The sequence below is a fragment of the Aphelocoma coerulescens genome, chromosome 9, assembly GCF_041296385.1.
Source record: "Aphelocoma coerulescens isolate FSJ_1873_10779 chromosome 9, UR_Acoe_1.0, whole genome shotgun sequence".
In the NCBI taxonomy this organism is placed as follows: domain Eukaryota; kingdom Metazoa; phylum Chordata; class Aves; order Passeriformes; family Corvidae; genus Aphelocoma; species Aphelocoma coerulescens.
The window spans coordinates 7,277,818-7,302,108 of NC_091023.1; the positions used below are offsets into that span (position 1 = coordinate 7,277,818).

The 24,291-nt window shown below is 37.8% G+C and overlaps 1 protein-coding gene across 8 annotated transcripts in view; it reads left to right on the plus strand.

Moving 5' to 3' along the window:
* Positions 1–24,291, plus strand: part of CLSTN2 (calsyntenin 2) — a 405,855-nt gene that overhangs the window by 238,114 nt on the left and 143,450 nt on the right. Inside the window, exon 1 of one of the 8 annotated variants that reach the window (XM_069024918.1) lies at positions 19,667–19,726. The exons of the other annotated variants lie outside the window; for them this stretch is intronic. The gene's annotated coding sequence lies outside the window, so the exon portion shown is untranslated. Of the gene's footprint in view, positions 1–19,666; positions 19,727–24,291 lie in introns of those variants that run through there. 8 annotated transcript variants of the gene reach the window in all.

Consider the following 24,291-nt stretch of genomic DNA (forward strand, 5'->3'; position numbering starts at 1 on the left):
CTTCTCCCAGGCTTCACTTCTGCAGTGTTTCACCAAAACTGTGGACAGAGCAAAGGGAAAAATTCTGCAGCTCTGTTGGCTCAAATGGATATTTGCCCATTTTCTGCTACCTCAGTGCCGTCCTTATTTGTGGGAACTGGCTGTTGTGTGGGAGCAGCATGAAAGGCAACGGAAATCATGTGCAATGAAAGAGAAATCATGTGCAGTGAAAAGCCCCATTCGCTTTGTATAAAATTTTTGATTAAAAAGTCCTTCCTTGAATTGAATTTGCCCCAGCTGTTGCCATCTGTCAGCTTTTCAATGCCCTTTGCAAAACACAACAGTGTTGATCTTGGTCCAATCTCTGTGGGGAGTGCTGCTATAGGATGTGCTACATATGGCAGATTATCAGTGTCACTGGAGGAGCCAAAGGCTGCTGGGTGTGGGGCTGAGCATGCAGCTGGTTGACTGAAAACAAAACAGTCTTATGCTTTAATCTGCAAGATTTAAGTAGCAGGCCCTGCCTATTGTTTACTGGAAAGTGCTTTTCTATGCTGCATGTAAAAGCACAGTAGAAAAACTACCGCTTTCTCCAGGGTCCCCATGTAATTTGTTTGCTTGGTGTGGTTTTACATACAGATAAAAGTTAATTTGGTTAGAATTTTTTCTTGCCAACGACTGTGGCTTTGTTGAGTAGAATTAGATCTAGAAATAACCCCCCTTGTGCTGATTTATTTTTAAATTTTTTATTTCAATATCATGTTATCTACGTAGAAGAGAGGGAATGAACTGCTCAGGGATGAACACTTCCAGGTGTGTCTGCCCTAATGCTGTGACTGCAGGTGTAGAGGTAGTGGCCTAACTTCCTAAGAGGTGAAAGATGAAAAAAAGGACAGTTTCTCAGAACAGCAAGAGAATTTTTAGAGTAAAAAACCTAAATAACTCTGAAAATGTATTTAAAAGTTGTGAATAAACCCTTAAGTCAGAAAGCTACAGACCATCCTAAAATATGTTGTTAGTTTTTTTGACATGTCTTAAGCTGACTCACCACATAAAGGTTTGCCAAGGTTTGAAATAACACTGGAGAAGCGACATTAGATAAATAGGTGAAGCATCTGGAGCCACAGGCTGTGTGCATTTTGGGGTTTTCAGCAATCACTTTCTGGAAGGGCAACACTGCCATGATGCAGCTAAGGTACTGGTTAAATTTGCATTGTAATTAAACTTAGTCTGAATTTTCAGTAACATTTTGCCCACAGTGCAGTTTCTTTATGAATGGCTCTGTGACCTGGAATAAGGGACTGAAGCACAGCTATTTTGTTTAAATAACATACATTGTTTAAAATAACATACAACTTCCAAGGAGTTTTTGAAATTGCTTTACTGAAGTTAGTTCTTATACTCAGCCTTGAAACTGACTCTTAATTGTAGAAGATACTGACTTATGTTTAGATTGCAAGTTTAAATCATACACAAATAACATCAAATATTTATTAGTTCATTCTGGGATACTTTTATTATGAAAACAGGAGGTTTTGAACTCTGTTCCTATGATAAAGATGTAAAAATCTAAACATCAGAAGAGAAGTGAAGGCAGATTTAAAAAATGAAAGTTCAGCTTTGAATAAAAAAAGAGAAAGCTGAGTCATTGTTTCCTAAAACTAATGGGAAATAATTTAAGGTGCTGAAATAAGCTGTACTGATGTTAGCTTAGAATTAATTTTTGAGATTGATAAGTCAGTAGATAAACTCTAGGAAACTGAAGCCTGAATACACAGCAGGAGATGCATGCTGAGCATTTCAGGTAGTTCTGTGAATGCTACAGTCATAATATTTATTCTGAGTTTGTCTTCATCTTGAGAAATGTTCAGACTCAAAAATATTTTGTATATGAAGAATGAACTGCTATCATTCACTATGATTTATTGAAAACTCTGTTGGGTTTGTGGTATTGCATTGTGGTTTTCTGCTTTCTGAGTGCACCAAAGCTGCTTTGATTGTGCTGGCTCTTTAGTTTATACTTGAGTAAAACCAGGCTTTTTAGGATGTTTGCACTGGTCAGAATAGATCAATTTTTTATCAAGCAACCAAAATAAGTAACTTATCACACTTCAGGAGGGTGCACAGAGCACAAAACTAGGGCATAGGAATTAATATTTCAGTATTCTGCACTTAAGCCACTATGTGCTGTTTCGCCGATGACAATGGAAACAATAGAAAAGGCGTAAAAGAGAGGAGTCTTCCCTTTCTTCCATTTGAATTGACTATGAGCTGTGATCTGATAGCTTGTATTTCCACCTCACCTGGCAGTCAGTTTTCCCATACACTCAGTTTATTTTGTTCTTATTAAGAATTATAAATTCTTATAATTTCTTCTTTGAGCCAGGGTAGGTATCTGTAATTGTTCTTAAAAGGAATTAGACTCCAGAGGACTTCAGAAATCAAAATTTAATTATTTCATCTGACACAGATTTTGGGCAGTCACTTAAGTGTCCAGGTTGATTACCATTCATCATTTGGTGTCAATCAACATCAATGAAGATCACTGTAGGAATCTATTGAAATAAATGGCCTTATTAATATAACTGCTGCTTTCATGTTCCTTGTACAAACCTGATGATGGTAATGTATGCAGTCCTTCCTGTTTCATATTCTGGCATGCTTTTGAACTTTCTCTGCCTTTCATTTCCTTTTGGTTTGGAAAGGTGGCTTCTACCATTTTCCAAAAAGCATGCTTGCTTCAGTTTCAGGGTCCTGTCCAAACTGGTCAAAGTACAGGATGCATGTCTGTGTATATTCATCTCCTTAAAGGAAAAATTCTTAGCAACTTAAAACCATCAGAGTGTTTAATTTTATCTACTGTGGACATTCAAAAGAGGTAGGTCAGTCCTGAAAGGGAGCTGTTTGCCTCTCATGGCTTATTGCAAATTTTTCAGTTGTCTTCACTTGATAAGAATTTAATTTTGATTTCTTGCCATTTTGTTTATCACAGTCTGTACTTGACATAGAACTTAAAGACACAATTCTCATGTGCTGTTGTCTATCAAATTATTCCAGATAATCACTCCATTAGGTCAAGAAAATGCAAACTGCAGTGTTCCGTGTGCTGGGTCAGAGCCCTTCCTGCAGACAGGACAGAGAATTCTCAGCTATTCAGTTTTTGGGCACTGCAACAGAGATGGTTATACACAAAGGCTTTGTCTACTTTTGTCTGTTTCTAAGTGTTCTTAATCATAGGCCATGGAAATACAGTTTTAATTCAATTTTTAGGCTTTTAAAGTTAAATGGAGGTTGCCTTTTCTGTTGTGCCACAAATAAATAGTGTGTGTATTTATAGTCAGGTTCCTGTCTTTTTTATTTTTCTTGCCACACAGTACTGCAATTGTCATAGGATTTCTCATCTAATAATGATCTCATCACTGACATTAGAACCTTTGACTTGCACTGACACATCTGAAGAGGATTACTCATGTGAGGGTTGCACCTATTGGCAGTTACTGTTTTCTATTGCTTCCTTGTTCTGAATGTTTTTCAGAAAGGAAACATAAAAAGCTTTTCATGAAGACACTCTATTTATTCTTGGCACTGGAATAGTCCAGAGGCCATTTAAGCACTTAATAGATTAGCTCTGGTTTATTAAGAAAATGGCACGATCAGTTTGAAATGATAGTAAGTCAGATTTTCATCTACAAGGAGTTATTAGTGCTCTACTAAAAGACTGAAGGCAATGTGAGTCTGACCCAATAAGACACACATGGGTCTGGCCTAATAATTTTTTCCAGCTTACTCTCCCTTTGAATCAGGAAAGTAGCTTTGTTTAAAAAAAGAAACCTTTTGAAGGTATTTCTGATAGTCAGAAAATTATTTAATGGTTTCATATTTATTATAAAATTGACAAGAATAATAGGGTATGTTCTGTGATTTCAGTGAATCCTTTTTTTTCAGAGACAAGGGTAGGAAATGTGTATTTTTAGATTTATTTTTGTTAATAGATCTGATTGCTTGAAAGAATGGACAGCTGCAATAGCTCAGTTCTGGGGCTGATTTAAATAATGTGTCTCTTGGTTTCGAAGGGGAAGCAATTGCTTCCTTGATAAATAAAACAGTTTCTATGTTTTAGACACTAATGAGGAAAACCCAGTAATGATAAAATATGTCAGTGTTCATTTTTGGTCTGTGTGAAGTGTGTGACACAAAATAGTGCTGTTTGGGGAAAACTGACTATCCCACCTGCTATTGAGAAATAGAAACAGCCAAAAATTTCATCTGAGCCAAAATTCCCAAACACCTTCCCTCCCTCTCTAGTTTTCTTGGAATAGCACTGCATCTTTTATTTCATGATTATGGCCATGTTATCACAGCAAATAAATGACTGTTAGATCTGCAAATATCAAAAGTGTAATGGATTTAAAATTATACATACAGAATTAAATATTAAAGAGCTGTTTGAACCCACTGCTCTGTTAATGATGACTCAAGTCCTGGATCTAGTTTTCATTTCTTCCAGTGAAATGCTGACAGCATTTCCTTGGCTTTTTTCCCAGTCTCCCCTGTAAAAATGGTATATTTCTAATGTATAACCTTCTTCCTGTGCTCAGCAAATAGGGACTAACTTTCCTGATGGACCTTATCTTCCTAATTTCTAGCCCTTGAAAAATTGAAAAATTGACTATCAAACAAAATCCAGTTACCTATAAAGAAAAATTAATCAACTGCTGCAGAAAAATGGCTAATCTTTATCACTGACAGGAGACCAGGATCTTCAGTGTGGCTGAAAATGAGCAAAAATAATAGTAAAAGAAAAACAACCTTTTTTTTTTTCCCCCCCAGTCTGTGTTTTCTTCTCTGTTAACACCATGGCTAATTACTAATTCTAAGTGTGCAACCATCTGCTGAAGCCAGCAGTAATATCTGAGAAAGCCTGAGCTGGGATTTGCATCAGGATGAGTGGCAACTACAAGGCATGGAAATCTTGGACACTGTAAATTAAATAGTTCTCCTGGTTTGGAAGTTGATCGTTCACTACAAACCAGCAGTTAAGTACTTAGCTCAGCCCTCTTATCCTCTGGGGGACACAGGGACAGAGTTCTCAGCTCTTCCCAAAGACTCAACTTGTACAAAAAGTTCATCTGTGCATCAGAGTCCTCAAAGACACCTGGGCCTGAAATTTGAAGAAGGGGTAGATGCCCTTCCCTGCTGCTAAAGATTTACCCCATATGTTGAGGAATTGCTTTGCATATAAGCTCAAGACTACAGTACCAACGTACCTAAGGGAATGAGAACAAAGATTTATTCTAAGTTATGAAAACTGAGGAGGAACACGAGAAGAAGGTCCTGTAGAACAGGTGTTTTCCCAGTATTTTGAAGGGGATGAGGTAGTAAAACTGTTGCTTTTTTTTCCCTTTTACCAACATCTTCTCGTAGACCTATTGAGCCAACTGTGAGGGATTACTCAAGAGTCAAATAGTGCTTTGCATATATCCTGAGATGGTTCTGTGGTAGTTGGATTCATGTTACAGAATCAGTAGCTGTAAATTTCAGAATATCTTTATTACATCTGTTGAGAAACTCTGTTTTCACAGTGTGAATGACATGCCAGTCCTGGTTCTTTCTGTTGGATTTTTCTTGGTGCTCACACCAACTGGAATGATGTTTGATTGGTTTTTTTTGGTTGGTGATGATCCTTCTACCAATCCAGTAGGCAGTGATTTTGGAAGTGTTGTCCTTTACAGCTCTCAGGCTGAGAACCCCTTTAGTCCTTGGGTATGAAAGACAAGCAGTATTTTACTGGAGACCAGTGGTTTGCGCCCAGGGCCACTTGAGGAGGCAGCAATAACCCACATACAGGGAGGGGAATTGTCCGAAGGAAGGACTCTAAACAACATCAGAGCAAAGTGCAGCAGTGTCTGCCGATGGGCGGCTGCTTCTTTCAGCTTTTCCTCTGTTTAAACTCTTAAAGGGGTCCACTATTCCCTTTTGTGATGAAAAGTTTCCTGAGTTCCTCATACCATGTTTTTTAATTTCCTTCAACAGTCCTGTAAACTTGGATGTGAATCTGTAATGTACAGGGTGCTTCCTATTCCTCTCACTGCTCCAAATAACCTATTTCTATTAGCTACTGTATCATTTCTGCCTGAACATAAAACCACTTATTTGGTTGGTAATGTTCTTTATCTCCCTTAGTTTTCATAAGTATAAAAATATTTCCCCAAGCATTATGAAATGATTAAAATTCAATTTGAGTGCTGAATTATGTATGGTTTTCAATTTCGCATTACTCTAAGAATTTTTTGTTTCTCAGCTTTTTAGTATTATGAGAAAATATCTACTATCAAATGTATTTTTAATAGATATTTCCTGGTATTAGATGACACAGTTGACATTTAATCTATTCTAGGAAGATGTCTAAATATTTAATTTTACAACTCATAGCGGCCAATGCTTTTGATAAATGGAATACTTCCATTTATGGCTATGATTTGGGGGGAGCAAGCAGATAAACAAAATTACTTCCAGAGAGGAGGAAAATTAGTTCAGTTAATTATTTTACTTAAATGTGCATGGCAATATCTATCAAGCCGCCAACACAGGAAAATAACCATCAGCAGAGTGAAGCCTGAAAAGCATTAATCAAAATTCAGAATGATTAGCATTCTTAGTTTGAATAAGGAGTAGGATCCTGAAGATATTCAGGGCTGCTGAAAGTAAGTGAATAATGGATAATAATAAAAGCCTTAAAACAGAGTAGAAGCTTTAAACATCCAGAGTTTTGCTCTACCATTTTTTTCTTTTAGTATCTGAGTAGAAATTACAGACATTTTATATCTCAACTTCACTGTAGGTTGGTCTCTCTTTTTTTAATATTCATGTAGATATATAAATGAATGTTCAGGACAGATTGGAATCACTTTGCTGGAATTAAAAAATACCAAAGCTTAAGATGCTGATTTATTTGCTTTTATACTTAGATCTTTGTAGTTCTTTACCTGGAGACCTTTCAGGGATTGGCAAGGTGAGGTTCCTTCTTTCTTGAAAGATGCTGAGGAGAATTCTTTAAACATACTGCTTTTCTTTTTCTTTTGTTTTAAAGTGACATTTGCAGACAGCCAATAAACTTTGTACCTTTATATAATCTTATCTTGACCTTCTCAGGCGTGCAGAGAATTAAATGAATTTCACTTACTTGAACTTGGCTCTCTAGGTGCTCTCAGCCATAGCTCTTCATATACCTATTTGCTTAAAATGCTTCCAGGAACTATGAGTGTTTAAATGTGTGTATTCATTCTTGCTATAAATTTGACACAGCAGATTTTATTGACGTTATTGGTTCATAATTTTAGCTCTATGTATTGAATGTATGAAGCAATGCAGATAGATTTATAACCAAAAACATTCATCTTCATGAAATGTATAGCTGAGGTGCTTAACTCTAGGATATTTCTGAACTTTCACATAAATGCTTTCATTAAGTAATCAATAGCATTATTTGTACATAAACCATATGGATGAGAGATGTCAAAAAGTAATAGGGATTATAAATCCATTTTGTCAGTTCTCAGAGTATTAAGTGCCTCAATACGAAATAAAGTTATATAACTGTTTATCCTTTTAAGAACTGATGGCTGTGATATTAATACACTCTAGACATGTTTTGGTAATGTGGAAATAATTTTCTGGTTACTGAGTTTAGTTAGAAACCTGCAGGTTTTGACCTACTATTGGTGAATTTATATCATACCTAATAAAATACTTTTAATCAATCAACTCTTTTATACTTACACAAAAATAATTTTTTCCTTTAGTATTAAATAAAGGTTTCCTTTTGTAATTGTTTTGTTGTCTAAATGTCTAAAACAGTGAATTAAAATGTTTAGGGTTGTAGTTCAATCAAAAATACGGTAGTTGCAAAGGATTTCATCGTTGGCCACAAATGAGCAGGTTATAAAATAATCAGTTACAGTAATCTGTGAAAATGGTACTTTGTCATTATTGGAAAATAAAATCCAATTCCCATTTTTATACAGTTCTTTCAGAGTTAATGTTTTCCCAACAGCCACATAAATTAGGAATTGCTCAGCTGCTTAAGTTATGAGCAAACGCCAATGCATAAAAATGCTCCTTTAAACTTGTCTCTGAAATGAATTTGTGGGAGTGGAAAAGTAATGAAGTGAAAAGCAGGTGAGAGGATTGTTATCACTGTAAGGTTTTATTGAAGAATACATCTTCCCACAAATAGTTCTGGAAGTGTAATGAATTGTTCACCGGATAAAATACTTGCTAGAAATGGCAAAGCTTCTCCATAGCTGGGCATCTCTTTCGTGGCACTTGGCTGGAATACCAACATGTCCAAAGAAAACAGATTTGAGCACACTCGTATTTGTAATCAGGGAAATATTTTTGTAAAGACAAGTAAATATGACCAATCAAGCATTCTTGATTCCATCAATCTCATTTAATTATAAGGAATTTGAGAGGAGTGTACAGAACACGACCTAGAGGTGCAAGCATCCTGTTGAAATTTACACCAGACTTGAATCTCAGGGATAACTTTTCTCCTTCTTGCCATACAACTCTTGTCTAACTTACATGTGCCTGAAAATTAATTCTGATTTCAAGATCATGAATTATCAAATGCCTGTGCTGCTCATGTAAGCCACCAATTCCACTGGTTGAACCTTCCTTGTCCCCATCCTTGCCTGTTGTTAGATGATCTTAGGCCAAGAAAAAGTCCCTTTGCTGCTGTTCAAAGGGTCTTTAAATGAATTAAATGTTGCTTGGCTCATAGGATCAAATCTTCTCACTTTTGACTCTCTTCAAATAATTTTCATAAAGAAGATAAAACATGAGAAGACTGCCTTTAATAATTGGATTGTACAGCTATTATACCTTTCCTTATGTAAGCACAGGGATTCCTGACTTCTTGCTATGCCCATTATTTATTAGCAGCTCTTTCCTTTGTACACACACACCCATTGTCATGCTACACTGTAGGAAGCATGGGCAGAGATCCCAAGAAGGGATCTTAGAAGGAATGTGGGATATTTGATCTCTTGAAGAGAGGACAGCTGGCACAAAGGAGTTTTCAGGTACATGAAAGGGTTGATAAAAGGAAGGTAGGAATATGCTGCTCTGCTTACCAGGACTAGAACAAAGAGTAGTGCTTTGAAATTACAGCAAGAGAACTTCTGATACATTGCCATTTTTATTTTATGAAATCCTGTGGTGTGCTAATGATGATTAACTATTAGACTAGAGGAGTTAGGAACTTTTGGTATTTCTATTATTAGAAACTTTTAAGTAGATGTTGAAAAAGGTTTAGGTTAGAAATATATTTCCTTGGAGTTACAGTTGGAGTAAATAGTTGCTTATTACCCCTTCCAGCCTGCTTCTGGTTATTTTATGAAGGATTTGAAATACACTCTATTAAAGGGTTAAAAGCATATGGCAGGGAGTCTCCATTGCAGTGTCAAGCAATGCAATTTCCATGACAGGAATAGAAATAGCAGTTTGAAGTCTCACTGTTTTAACAAGTTTTTTTCATGGAAAACTGTTGTCAGTACATCACAATAAATTAAAAAACATATATATAAATACTGCATCCTTCTCTCAGTTTTGTTTCCAGTTTCCCAGATGACACAAGGCCAAAAATGTAAAACATTGAGAGACTGTTTGGATATTTTAACATCTAATTGATTGTCTTTAAGATGGATACTATTGTTCTGTTTTAGAAGTTTGTAAAATGTCATGCACGTCTCCATCTACACTGTTTTTCTTTAGTGGGTAATCTAATATTAATGTAGCTGTCTTTTGTTTTGTTTGTTGTGTTGGTCCTGTTTTGTCATTCTATAAGAGGAGCTGTTAATCTGTCTTCTTGAAGAGCCCATTTTTTGAAGACAAACTGCCTGGAATACTTTAACCAAATAGAAATGTAAATGGGGAAGAAAATCCACATCACTCTTTTCTTTGCAACTTAAAATCTCTTAACCAGCATAAGCATATTCAGTACACAGTACATACCTTGAACATTAAGCTTTGTCTAGGCTTTCCAAAAGTGCTTACAGGTATTTTACTATTAATTCCCTGATGTTAAAACTATGGCTGGTGAGTGCTTTGTGCTCTTTGTGCAAGGGAAAGCCCAGGTGTGCTCCCAAATTCTTGACAGTTGACTGAGATACAGTTTTCTCTGGTAGCTTTGGGTCATTCTCAGCTATAGTCAGTTAAATCTGTTGAGGTCTTTAAAGATGAGAAAGGTCTGGAATTTATTGGTATTCAGAGAGAGGCTTCTGGCAATAGAAGTCTTTGGCATGTGCTCTTAGAGTCCTGTGTAACTGAGCACATCAACTTCACTGGGCTTATTTTTCATGTGTCAGAATCTTTAAATGTCCAGCTTGCTATCTTATTTGAAAAGTGTTGTATTTGCTGCTGACCCACTGGGTCTCCACATGTTGTTTAGGATGAGTTTTTTCTGAGGGGTAGAATGATACAGTTTTCTGCCAAAGGAGACACTGGGTTATGGCATTGGATGTGAGCACTTCAGGCTGACAAGTCAATTCATGATTGGCATTTATTCTGCAAAACTTTTTTTTCCTTTCCTTTTTGTGCAATAAAGAGTGATGCTCCATGTAAATATAAGAATTTCTGTGAATAGCAAAGAACTCGGCCTGACATCAAGGCATTTACATGTCTGCCTGAATTCTGATTTACTCTTACATTTTCTCTCAATTTGAGCAGGGATTACAGTACAGCTATCTCTTGCCCTGGTCATCAAAGTGTCCATCATTTGATGACAAAACGGGTTGCATTTGCAGCTCCTGCTCTGAGAAGCAGAATTTTTCAGGAAATGAGCCAGTGGGCAGGGAGATGTAGGAAATGTCTAGCCATGTGTATGTGGAAATTTTGATCTTTCTCTACAGTATCAGTTTGCATTTCAATCAGCTCTTTTGAAAACTGGTAGTAGTTGAGGGCTCTGGGTTTTTTTGAAAGACACAAACCAAATTTCTGTGTTGTTGAAAATCTCTGTGCCGTTGAAAATCTCTGTGCTGCAAAGAGAAGGATGATTCCTTCTGAGTATGTGCTGAGACTTGGTGAGGAACAGAGCAAGGTTCAAACAGATCCTGCCAGAATCACAAGTGGTTAAACTGCATGGTTTAAGATGGGGAGTAGTAAGACAAAAGACTATAGGCTCTGTAACAGGGATGTTGTCCTTAAGATGGCAATTAGTACCTGGCAATTCTGGAATTTATCTGGACTTTAGAGAATGGGATTTGCATTACTGCATTTGATTAGAATAAGTTTCGGAATTATATGGTGTGTTTACTTTAGGTATATGCTTCCCTAAGAGCCATAACACGTGTAAGTGGGGGTGGCTGACAGAAGAGGAGAAATGCGCAGGTAGAGTGATGAATAAGGGCTGGCTTGATGTTGCACTGAGCTGCTTTTGGAAGCCAAATGCTGAGCAATTAAAAATCTAATGCAGTATGGTAGAAAACTGAGTCATTTTAAAAACAGAGCTCAGTGTAAGGCTTGCAGAGTAAAGACAGCAGTGAATTCCTTGGTGCCACAAGAAGTCCTGTAAACCACTCCTTGGGGCACAAACTTTCAGATTCAGGTCCAGGTTCAGAACCCATTCAGGATATTGTGGTTATTTCCTGACCTTTTCATTGGCTGTTGTTAAATATTAAATAACAAAGCCTCCAGCTTTGTTAGCATGACTTTAATAGGTGAGCTTTATTCAGACATGTAATTACCTCTTAACTGTACCTCAATTTCTTGTGAATAGATTTAAATAATACTTTTCTTTATGTTCTGTTTTCTATTCTTTTATGTTTTCTTATACTTTAGATGTATATTTTTGGTTAACCTTTACAGTTTTTCTTAACTCTTCCTGAAATTAATTGATACTAGTTGGGGACTTGATTAGATTTTCATTATGATTATGCAAGTGTCTAATCTTTCTGACAGCTGCTAGCCAACCCAGTTGTTAATAAATTATAATACATTATACACCCCTGGCTCAGAAACCTTTACCTATTTTATACAAAAAGAGCAGCGTTTCTTCTGTATATAATAAATAGCATGGATACTTTCCCCTGAGGGCTTCCACTGATATGATAGTGGTTTGCTGAATGTTCATATCTGATTTAGTAAATTGTTGGATGATAGCAATCAGGATGCTGACTGGTAGAGCAATGAGATTCTGATGACTACCAGCTCCCTGATGAGAAGTGCTTGAGAACCATTAAATACTGTAAGATTCATAACATTGGAAGAATGTAGTGAGCCCTTAGTATTTAAAAACTGTAGTAATTGTTTTCATAGATATTTTTTTCATTCCTATAGATAAAGCTTATTTGCTTTGTCTGTAGTTTTGCAATATTTAAACTCCCGAGTTTAAGGATTTCTTTTCTATTTGTGTTCTTCTTATCATTGATAAGAACATAAGTCATAGGGTTTCTGTATGGATGCAGAGGGATCATGGCAAAAGGGTGTTTGGCCTTGGCAAGTCCTGCAGCAGATACACAGGCAGCCCACACATCACAGCAATATCAGCAGTTCCATACATTGCTGGAGATTTTTGTTTCTCCTAATGACTTTTCTGTAGAGAGTGGGTACGTTAATAGAAACATTTCCATGTAGTCGTATTTTACAATGCTACCAAAATTAAATATTTGATGATGTGTAGCCAGCCCTAGTGCTTCATTTAGCTGTTCCTTCTTCATCAAAGCTGTTTACTCAATGAATACTCAGTTTTAAAATACCTTTTAAAAGAATAAATGGCAGAGATTGTTTATCTGTAATTTATTTTATCATTAGAATGCTATATTGTAACAACTATTGAGACCTAATTCTTTTTAATCTATTTCTTAGGTTTGCCACTGAATTTTTTGCTATGTTCTTCATATCTGCTAAGCCAAATATTTTAATATCATATCTCTTGAATGTCAGAATCCTCCTTAATTTGCTAGACAAACTGTAAGAACAGAAACAAGCTAAGTGAGAGAGTCCACTGGTAGAGAAAATGCTGGCATGATAATTCTGTTTAAATATTAACTTTTGTCATCAAAATTATTTCATGCTTCTTAATTCTCTGGAATAGACAGCTTAATGTGGTCTTATGAGGAACAGCTATTGTTTACAAGGACTGTCAGCTGCTTTTATGAATTTTTGAAGCCCTGCTGATGTGGTAGCAGATGAGTTCAGTGGGGTTTAATTAATTTGGAAAAAGAATTAAATTCCTTTTTATGAGATCATTAAATTAATATGAGTATTTAATACATTTTAAATTCAAAAATTAATAAAAATAAAAGTGAGAAGATTCATGGGTTCTGCCATATTTTTAGACTTCATGACTTTATATTAGGCTGGGCAGTGGACACTGAATGATAGAATAACAATACTTGAAATTAAACAGGAAAAAGGATGAACTACTGTGCTTCAGAAAAATTAGGTGTATCAGCCTTCCTTTATTGAATGGAGACATTTTAGAGTCCCAGAAATAAGTTGCATCACTTATGTCTCTGGGTTGTATGATATTCCATTCGATGTTAATTATTTTTAAGGTAGCTGAAACTTGGATCAGTTATCGTGTAACTGCCCCCATCTGTCGGGTTTTCAGAGCACCATTAACTAAAGCTTTGTTTCTTTTCCTCTGAGAAAACATTGCATAGGGTTCATCCAGGTACCATTTCCATGAGCTCAGGAGTCCATTTATGTCACTATAGAGACTGAAGCTGAAGAAAAACCCTGAAGCCGGAGGTTCTGTTAGGGCATCCCCTGTGTTGGGGATGATGGTGTTGAACTGAGCATTGCCATGCTTGGGAAGCTCTCCTGCCTGTGGGTCATGAGAAAGGGACTGGAGTGCTGACAGCTTTTTGGGGCTCCTGCATTGGCACCTTGTTGTTTAAGTGAGAGATTTCTGTGTGACCTTAGCAAAATATTGTCCTGTGCTGCAGAGGGAGGAAGAGAAACACTTCCTGGGTTCTTTTCCGAGGGCTCTGATAAACATCACCGTGGGTACAGCTCTGACTATGGTGGTGGTCCGGTGCTAGAGAGGTGAGCTGGAGTTATTAACCTGGTGCTTTGGAGCCTGTGAGATGTTCCTCTACACAGTCAAACTTCTTTGGTAGAACTATGAGTTTGTGCTTCAGAGAAATGAAGAAGCAGAACCCAGCATCTTCATGTAGATGCCAATAACTCTGCCTGGATGCTCTATTCCTCTCCTTTTTGTGGACACAAAATTGTCTTTAAATAAAGCCGCTGATAAACTCTCCAGCTGCTCACACATTCAGTGTTCATTTAGCTGGGTTTACCACATACATAATCCTTTATTAGGAACTACCAGGAAAATCAAGGATGAAGGCCAAGCATGTGCTATATGATATTCAGGGATAAAAGTTTTCTGATGCCACTTAAACTCCATTGCAGGAGGCTTGGAGCTATTGGCTGGTTCAGCTCTATTTGAAGCATTACAGGAGTTTTCCCCTCAGAGGAACATCTTTCAGAAAGGCTTCTGCTGGTATTTCCCTGTATAATTTGAAAGACTAAGAGACTTCACACTTATGCTTTTCCTGCCCTATTTTGCAATGAATACAGAGGATAGAGTAAAAAAAAATAATAACTGTAACAATAAAGAAAACTTGACTTGTTGACTGAAAGTCTCAAGTGTAGCTCAGGGTATTTTCTGTCTGAATCCTGGTTTTTAGTGTGTACCCTTTGAGGACACTGTCCTATTTCCAGTTGGTTTTAACCCCATACTAATATCTTCAATTATCACCTGTCACAATTTTTCTAATGTAACATTTGGAGCTCACTAAAACACAGAGAGTGTTCCATACATTTTCTAACAGGCTTTGACATGGCCTATTAGCCTATAATCTTCATGATAAATCATCTGCCTGATATTGTCATTATATTCCTTCCCCTTTTCATATGATTTCTAATACTAAACCTGCCAGAAGAGAATAGAGAAAGGTGAAGAAATTGTACTTCTGGAATGAAAGATTGTAAATTATAGATGTAGCTGAAATATAAAACAGAAAATAAATTTAATTAGGAGAAAAAATCATGCAGAAAATAGAAAGATGCAATAAAATGGTGAAGTGAAAATTATAGAGGGAAGAGATAAAACATTGATACCATTCTAATTAGAGTCATGAAAACCAACATCTTCCTTTTTTTTTCCTGTTGATATGAAGTGAAGGATTTTTTCCTTTTGTTTCTATTGATATAGATCTCACTGAGTGTTACACTACTGTGCTCTTGTTCAGGCTGACATTTACAAGAGGACATTAGTTGAAAGCAAAGAAGAATAACAGAAAATGTAGGAACTTCAGCAGTGAGGCCACTTAAGAGGTATTAATACTCTGACAAGTTTTTAGGCTGCTCGAAGGCCTTCAAGGAGATGATGAATTAGGACCTGAATCTAAATTTCCTTTTGTTTTTATGCAGTGGCAGGTTTCAGTGTTCTAGTGGAGGAGCTGGAGTTTCTGTGGACCAGCCTTTAACCGGCCCTAGTACTTGCTTAATCTTTCACATGGAACAGCTTTTTAGGACAAGCCAGTGTTTTCTAACATGTCCCACATCCCAGTAAACATGCTTGAAATACACTGTAGAAAACTGGCTGAAGTACCACCCTCCCCCAAATAATAATAATAATAATAATAATAATAATAATAATAATAATAATAAATTCCTTTGATATAATAACAAGGAGATGGAATGAGGAAAGGTCTTATAAAATCTGGTAAGACCAACTGTTCCCCTCTTCCCTTTTTCACATGTAAGAAGTCTTTTAACCAAATATCATAAAGATACTTGGATTAGTCCCCATGGTCCTACACCTCACTGACAAATGCCAGTGTATTGTAAGAATAGTGGATTTAGCAGGCTTAGGTATATTTTCTCAAGTTTTGGCTATGCTACTTTTCTTTTAAGACAAACCACAGGAACGTCATAATTTCTAGGCTGCATCACTGTCTCCCAGGTAACAACACAGGAAATCACAACATCAGTCACCAAGCCCTCCCTGGAGTCTGACAAACAGCCAAATCACCTTAAACACCATCTTTTTCAAAATAGAGCATAACTGATGCACAGGTACAAACCAGGCAGAGTCAGTGGATGATAAAACAGAAATCCAGGCCTCTCAGACAACATCTTCTGCTTCCTGTAGCATTTTCTTATAACTCCTGAAGAGATTAATTTCCAAGCATCTTTACCCTCTCATTCTGTGCTTACTCTACAGAAGGATCGCTAACAGTTTTGTATTTGCTTTTATAAAGGTACAGGCCTGGAAAAAGACAAGTTTGCTGCCTAAACAGGCAGTCCAATTAACCAAATTATGGTTTATCTGCCCTTATTTGAGGTACTACTTTGTTATTTGATTATTATTTGTATCTTCTAGTAGACCCTTTTGAATTAATTGTGCACTGACAGGCAGAACTGAAATGCACATTAGAGTAATTAAAAATGCAGATATCTGCTTTAATTTCCTGAAACTTTCTACTAGAAATAATAAAGTGCTATATAAATAAATAAAGTTATAAGTGCATGAAAAGGCAGGAGTCTTTAGGTACAGAGGGATCCTACATCACATAGTGCCCCATGATACCTGTGTATTCTTTCCTCTACAAAACATAGGAGAAGGGAGAAAGCCCTTAAGCAAAGGGCTGTGGAAAATCTTAAACGAGTGAAGTGTATTTGCATGGCCTGATCTAAGCTGTGCAGCTGCCACAGTGCCCAGGACATTAATTTAGACAGGTAGAACCTAGAAAGGCAAAGCTTGGGGCATGTGTTCAGCGCAGCATTATTTCTCATTATTGAGTTGGAGCAAGGGTAAAAATAAAATCTGTACTTTCTCCTGTCAGCTTTTCCACTTGCATTGGGAGTCTGTGTATGTTTTATTAGACCAAGGTAGGGATACAACCCTGATTCAGAGTTGGACTGAGCTATGTAGTCACAAAAGCACAGTGTTAACAGCTCAGAATTGATGCATTGCTGTCAGATGATTCTGGCGATTTCCTCTTCAGAAGTTCAGTCAGAGCCCTGCCACAGCCACCCTCTGGTGATCCTCCAAATGCAAATGTGCCTCAGGGAAGCAAAGCTCAGGGCCTTCTGTGTGGAGGAGAGCACGGTGTCCTGTGATACACAGCTCCTGGAATGCTGCCACAAGGCCAGAGAAATACAGAAGGAGTAGGAGCAATTATTTATTCCAGCTAGGAATTGGAGCATTCTGTATCTTCCACAACATATGGAAATAATGATTGTCAACAAAGAATTGCTTAACTGTCAATGTTAAATGGCCAGGTTAAACTCCAGCACTCAAGTTCTGCTGGAGCACTCTCTCCTATGTGCCAAGGCGTTACTGGTGTGGGAGGAAAGCTCTTCATCTTGCCCTAACCCTGAACACCTGACAATCACTGATGAAATCACTGATGTAGCAAGTAATGTTTTAATGTTTTAAAGAGACCATTCACAGTCTTCTCAGATATTCTGTGATTTCTGTGATTCCATGTCTGAATTAAGGCAGGTGCAAAAGTGAGAACTTTTTCCATCTTGTGAAAAGGCACCTGCCCTTTTATGCTACATAGAAAAGAGCTGTCTAGTTTTTGCATAAGGAATTGTGAGGAAGGTCTATCTGTATATATGAGGTACTCTGGTGTTTTCAGATGCCAAAAGGCATGTTGGGTTTTTTTTCCTTAACAGAACATTTCTGAGCGTGGGATAAATCATTCCTATGAAATTGACTTAGCAGTAAGCAAAAGCAAATTAAGCTCCATCAGAGACCGAGGCCTGTTCCTTCATACGTGCCAGAACTGTCTGCTTTATAGGCAATTCACTGGAAATTGCTGCCTTTCTACACTGCTTTATTTGTCATCTGAAGGACACCATGTATATTTTAGAGGTAGTTTTTTTAACTTGGTATTCAAGCTAAATTCATTTAGCCAGTGTACACCATGAATGAAAAGGCAAGCATTTACTCACCTTCCTTGAAACCATCATTAAAGGTAGAGCTGCAGTGAGAGGCAGACATTGTTTCTGTACAAAATTGCTCTCTGTATAAAACCACGGATTTGTAAAGCAAGAGTGAGTATGTTTTAGGGCTGTGGTACAAAAAAGTTAGAACTTTCTTTCCTGATTTTTCCTTGGCTGCATTCAGACTGACACAATAAGGAAGGGGTGTGCAAGTGTGAACAAATCTGTAGGCATTGCTTTAACCACTAAAGAGCCTTTCCAACAAATTCCCCTTTGCTGCCTACAGATAACCCTATGTACCTATTTGAGATTCCCTCCAGCCTGCTCACAGAGGGGATTATAACTGTATGGAAGCTGGGGAGTGCTGTGAGGAATGTGTTGTGGAAACACTGCAGAACCTGTCCTGTGCCCAAACACAGGAACAAAATTGCACTTAGTCTGTGTGCAAAAGGGCAGGCACCCAGGAAGAATAAATGAAAAAAAGAATACCAGCTACACCTTTAGGATCATTTATGCAGCAACAGCACTGCCTTGGCCAGCCAGCCATCTGACCCCCCTTAAAAGTGCTCACCAGTTTCAGTTGCATTTAACAAAATGGTGCTGTGACCATGTGAAATTATTCCAGCTGTGATCACCTTGTGGGGGTTTTCTCCTCTCACGCAACAAATTTCACTGAGGTGTAAAAATTTAAAAATAATAAATCCATGAAGACTATTTAGTATATTCAGGCTTCTTTTCAAAGAAACCTGAATTAGGTAATTTATTTGCTCACTGCAGTTCTAAAAATGAAATAAATATGCCAGTGTATGTCCTATCTGGAAGCTGTAAAGTATACTTGGTTCTTTTCAGAGTAGACCAAAGATATGTGACATGTGGATATTTGAGGAGTAAGAAATTAATTTAATCTTCCAGGGAGCTGTTAAGTATTTGTAGCAATACATAAAATCATTCTGACTTAAGAGTTGGAGAACCTCAACATTCACTAACTATGCTGACCTCCCTATTGCAAAACCACTTTGTTCCAGAGGGCTCAAGCCATGTCTTTAGTTCTGATTTAATTCTGAAGCGAATGGGACCATTCTGCTTCGTTCATCTTATATTTCCATGACAGCACCTGGGATCTTTTCAGAAGCTGGTGCATCCCTGAGTGCCCACAGCAGGTTGGCTGTGGGGACAGAGTCAGCATGGTGCTGTTAGAATTGGACATGTACTGCATTGCTTACATTGTGCACAGCCTAAGCAGTTACATAAGGCACTTCTAGCCTCCCATTTTAAGCTATCAAATCATGGTCTATAAATGATGGATATTGCAAAATGTACATGCTGAATTCTTAGTTCCTATTCATTTGGGGGAAAAAAAGAGATTTTAACCCCTTGCCCAGTTGGAAATGACAACCAGGTTCATCTTTGTTGTCTGAACAACCGTCTTTGGCTTTGCTGTGAAGCCCTGATGTTAGTAAATGAAGCAAACAGAACTTTTATGATAATTGAATTGACTTGCTTTCTTAGTATTTTTTCTCAGCTGTTTTCTGGGATGGACTGTTATTAAGTGTTCTGGTATTCACAGGTGTTTGCAGTGGAAATAACTGTGCCACAATTGTTCGGGAGGGTTTGCAGGCAGTGGTACAGGTGTAAATGTGCAGTGCCAGCTGGTGGCAATTACCCAATTACCCACAGATGGGGCTCCTGTCCTTGGGTGGGGCAGAGTTTTCTTGTCCTATAGTGTGTGAGGAACCTCAGGAACCTGGTCTTCTCTGCAGCATCTTGGGTGTAGGTGAGTCCTCATGTTTATTTTCTAGACTTTTCTTCCTTTGGGGAGCAGTAGCCAAAGACAGGGTGTGGGGCAAAGAGTTGGCCACATCACAGTGCCCCAGGGGCTTACTGGCTCCTGTTTATGCCAGCAGCCCCCCAGTTCAGCCAGGCTGGGGAAGCTGGGCTGGGGGAAAGGGCGGGTTAGCTTGTGGGGAACCCCCAGACTTCATCAATTTTGTGTGCAGGTAAAGCTAGGGAGAAGTGTTTGTCCTCAGCATTCCTCCTGAACCTTTCTTTTAATCTGCTCTCTTAGTAGGTTGTTTCCCCACTAAAAAGCAGGGGAAAATCAGACCTGATATATTTTAGCTGTGCTATGAATGTAAAAGAAAAACTATCACTGTGTTTTGGGGAGCTTTAAATTTCACATAATTCTTAGATGGTCATTTTAAAAACAAGAGAATGCTGTTCTTAGAAAGTAGTCAGTAATAATATGTTAAGTACAAAGGGAGTCAAAGGGTAAAAGTGAGGGAAATTTAATGTGTGTTAGTTTTGTATTTTCTTTTTCATCCTTATTCTTGGTTTTATTTAGGTTGTTGAAAAGGGGGAAGGGAATGGTTCTTGGAAAAAGCAGCACAGCTGTTTCATAGTAATGTTTTGTAGGTTATGAGAAGAGTTCAATTTTAAAAGTTGCACAGGATTTTTTTACTTCAATTTCCTAAAGCTGTTATTAAAATGGATTAAGTGCTATATTTGAACTTTTAAATGGCTTCACAGGGAAATGTGTCATAACTTTGCACTTTCTGCAGGCTTTTCTTCATCTTGCCAGCCCTAGGTTATAGATGAACATAGTTTAAGGAGAAGAGCTGTGTGGTAGATTTTAAATACTTTCATCTTCAATGGAAGGAGGAAGGAGAACTGTTTAAAATGATCATAAAAATTTTGAATGCTATTTGCAGACCATTTAGTATGTTGATTTAGGCAACAGCAGAAGCAGAGAGGCAGCTTTGTAGGGGTGCTAAGAGACTGGAGTTTCCATACTGGCATGTTGAACCAGAGGCCTTTTGTGCATGCTGGAAAATTTGGCTTTTACATCTACTGTGAGAAATTCTGTCTGTGGTTTCATGTGACCCTGATTTTGGTGCTCTTGCAATACTAATAATGTGTAACAAAATTAATGGTAAAATAATTATATTGTACTAGATGAGAAGGTACCCTGGAGTGCTCTGTGCTAATTCTTGTGCATATAGTGGATGTATGTGTTGGCTTCATGGGATGCTAAAATTATTTGTGAAGAATTGATTGACAGCTTTGGACCTTGTTAGTGTATGTTTTTCACAGATGAAATTCAAAGCTGGGAAGTTCATGTATGTAAAACATTCTTTTTGTTAAACATTCTTTGATCAACACTTAACTGAAGTTCAGGTGAATACATTTCACAGTCTGAAAGCTTAAACGTCTGCTAGGGGTGGTGGGTTTCTGTTTTTTTTTTTTTTTTTTTTTTTTTTTTTTTTTTTTTTTTTTTAGAATAAACCTGTAACCACCTGCAGTGATAAACATGAGTAAATACCAATATTTAATGTAAAAGTAGAAAGTAGACAGAGATTTAATATTTCAGTCAGCAGTCTTTGTCTCTCTGCTAACTGCAGTGTTTGTTGGCCATCTTACATTCCCAGATCCATAGCTTGGTTTACATGACTGCATCTGGCATTTCCCCTTCTGTCTCTCATCTCTCTGCTTCAGTGATGAAAACTGATAACTTTAGAAGAGCAAACTCCTGCTGCTTTGCTCTTTGATGTTCCTTTTGACTATTTGTTTCAATCTTGTTTGTACTGAGATATTTTTGCTGGAATGTGATGGCCTGCTATGTGTGTGGAGGTTATGCAGAATAAATATAAAAGATATGCTCCGCTACATCCTCTGAATAATCTGACAACTGCTTCTAGGTTTTTTCGAACGTTAGGAATTTTGCAGCCCGTGGTGTTGAACAGAAAAATGTACGTGTTAATTTAAATGGAGTGTATCCAGTGCAGTGTTTCCCTTTAGAATCTGCAGTTGGGCAGTCCCACAGTAGCTCATTGGTTTTTTTCAAGATGCAGCATGCCTGAAGTTAGAGCCATCCCAGGATCCTTTAAAAATGTCACAAATGTCACAAAATTGAATTTTGCAGCCATTATATCGTGGATAAGGACATTCCTTAAATAGAAGGAGCTGAGAGTCAGGAACATGGGACAGTTTGGCATGTTGTTGTGCCACTGCCCAGGGCAGTGTAGTCTGTGTCTGAGGTGCTGGATCCCAAACACTCACCATCTCCTTGTGCAGACTCCTCTTCCACCTAGGAGCCTGAGATCTGGGAACTCTGGCATGGGCTGAGCAAGCTCTGCTCAGCGGTGCTTTGTTTTGCCTGTGCTATAAGTTTTCTGTGGTTAAAATTAGCAAAGTGTGCCTTAGAAACTTTTGTAAACGTGACTAAACCTGGCAGAGATCACCTTGGGCTCACGCTGCTATTCCCTGGCAGAATCCCGTCCGTGTGGGCATTTGAGAGACGAGCTGGAGGAGGACTTGGAAGAGAGTAGGCTTCCTTCTCCCCCAGTCACAGCAGCAGTGAGGCTGGTGAAGAACACAGGAAGAAAATATTTGCATGTTTTCAGTTGGCAATTAGGGAGATTTACAGCCTCAGCAGTACTTCGAGGGATGATATTTCCAATGAAACCCAAAGGCTTCCTCTAAGAAACCTGAGTACAAACAGCTCAGCATGTGGCTCATCAAGTGACTAAATGCCTGAAAACCCCTCCAGGCCTTGGGCTGTGGGCAGCAGGTGAGGAGCTGCTTTGCTTCCCTGCCATGAGCTGGGTGTCAGGGTGGGCAGAATATCCCGATGAGAGAGGAGTGGGGGGAACTCTCCAGGTGCAGGCACAAATACAGTAAATTTTCCCTACCGAGGAAGTGACTGCCTGGAGTGTGAGGTAAAGCTCAATAAAAGGCAGTGAAAGGAAAACATACTCAGATTGCTATAAGCAAGTACATAATTTGAGCTGGGGAAGAATAAAAGTTGGAATCTTTAGGACGAGAAGAAGAAAAACAACAAAATATATGAGGTTGCTGAGTTTTTAGAACATAGTGGCAATTTTTTACTTTTATAATGTGCAAAAATGGTAGTTATGATTGTGATTGCAGGAGCTGTGGAGAATTTGAGCACAGCAGGTGTGGCAGCAAATGTTTGGGTTTTTTTAGGGGGTGAGTATCTTCCTCTAAGTCCTGTTCTGTAAATTAATCCCGGCACTACTTTAAAAAAACATTCACCTTGAAAAATAGGAAGGTTAACACAGAATGGAGTTTTAGGTTTCGTTCAGCTGTACATGAGTGTGCTTTATGTAGTCCTAATGGAATATGTAACTGAACAATTAAGATGACTCATTTTCATTATTTTATTTGTAACCTACCCCTTTTAATACACTTCTCTGCTAAAAGTACAGTGCTAATATCAGGAAGCCGTGTAAGAGGTATTATTTATCTATACATTTTTAATCCTATTGATTTTAATGCTTTACTATTAATCTCACAGAGAATATATGTTGGACATGAAAATTAAGATGCTTCCTATTGCAGTTCAGAATAAACTTCATTTAAAAGAAAATACATCTGTATGGGCAAATTATACATATCATAGCCACTTTAGGTTATTTTCCAAATAATTGATAATCAATTATTAATTTTGTACTTGTGAGAGCTGTTACAAATGTTAAATATATAACAAAACAATTAACAAGGATCCCAGAAATGTAATAGTTTGTCTATTTTATGTTTAAATTAGGTGCAAAGGCAGTTCCTTAATAGTAAAAGTAGGTTCCCTGAAGTCTCTTTATGGGTTTAGTTATTCAAACCTTATTGATCTGAACAGAATTATGTAAACACATTGTCTATTCTCCTTGAGCTATAGCACAGATTTACCCATATAATTCATAGTGCTGCTACACGGTGCCTTAAAATTAGGGAGGAACATTTACAAATTATCTTACAATTTGCATTCATTGAATTGCTAATGAAGTTTTATATAAATATTTAGTGTGGTGGTATGCCATGAGTTGGGTGCTGGTGGTTTCCCAGTGGAACAGAGGGGAATGTGGTTACCTGGGCCATCCTTGGGGTTTTTGCTTGCTTTTAGGGTAATAATACAGGGGTCATACAATACCCCTTTCCAACCCTAGTATTTCTGCACATATCTCTACACTTGTGTGCCCTGGACATGCTTCACATATATGATACAGGCAATGATAGACTCATTCTGTTTCAAAGTCCTGGGGCAAAGTTTCACCAGGCAAACCATACACTGGCTGATACTATTATCATCCCCTCATTGGGTGGGAATTGGAACATGCTGACAGCTGGAGGAAGTCAGGGGTTGCAGTCCTTTCTGGTTCCAGAGATGTTCATGGCCACGTGGTTTATGACACAACCACAACTGAACTCCATCACTTGGTTCATTTCTGCTGACCCAGGAATCTGCCCTCTAAACACAAATTTATTGCACTTTATCAGTGCTGAGGCTTGCAAGGATGTAGATGGTAGGCAAATTAAGCTCAGCGTGCT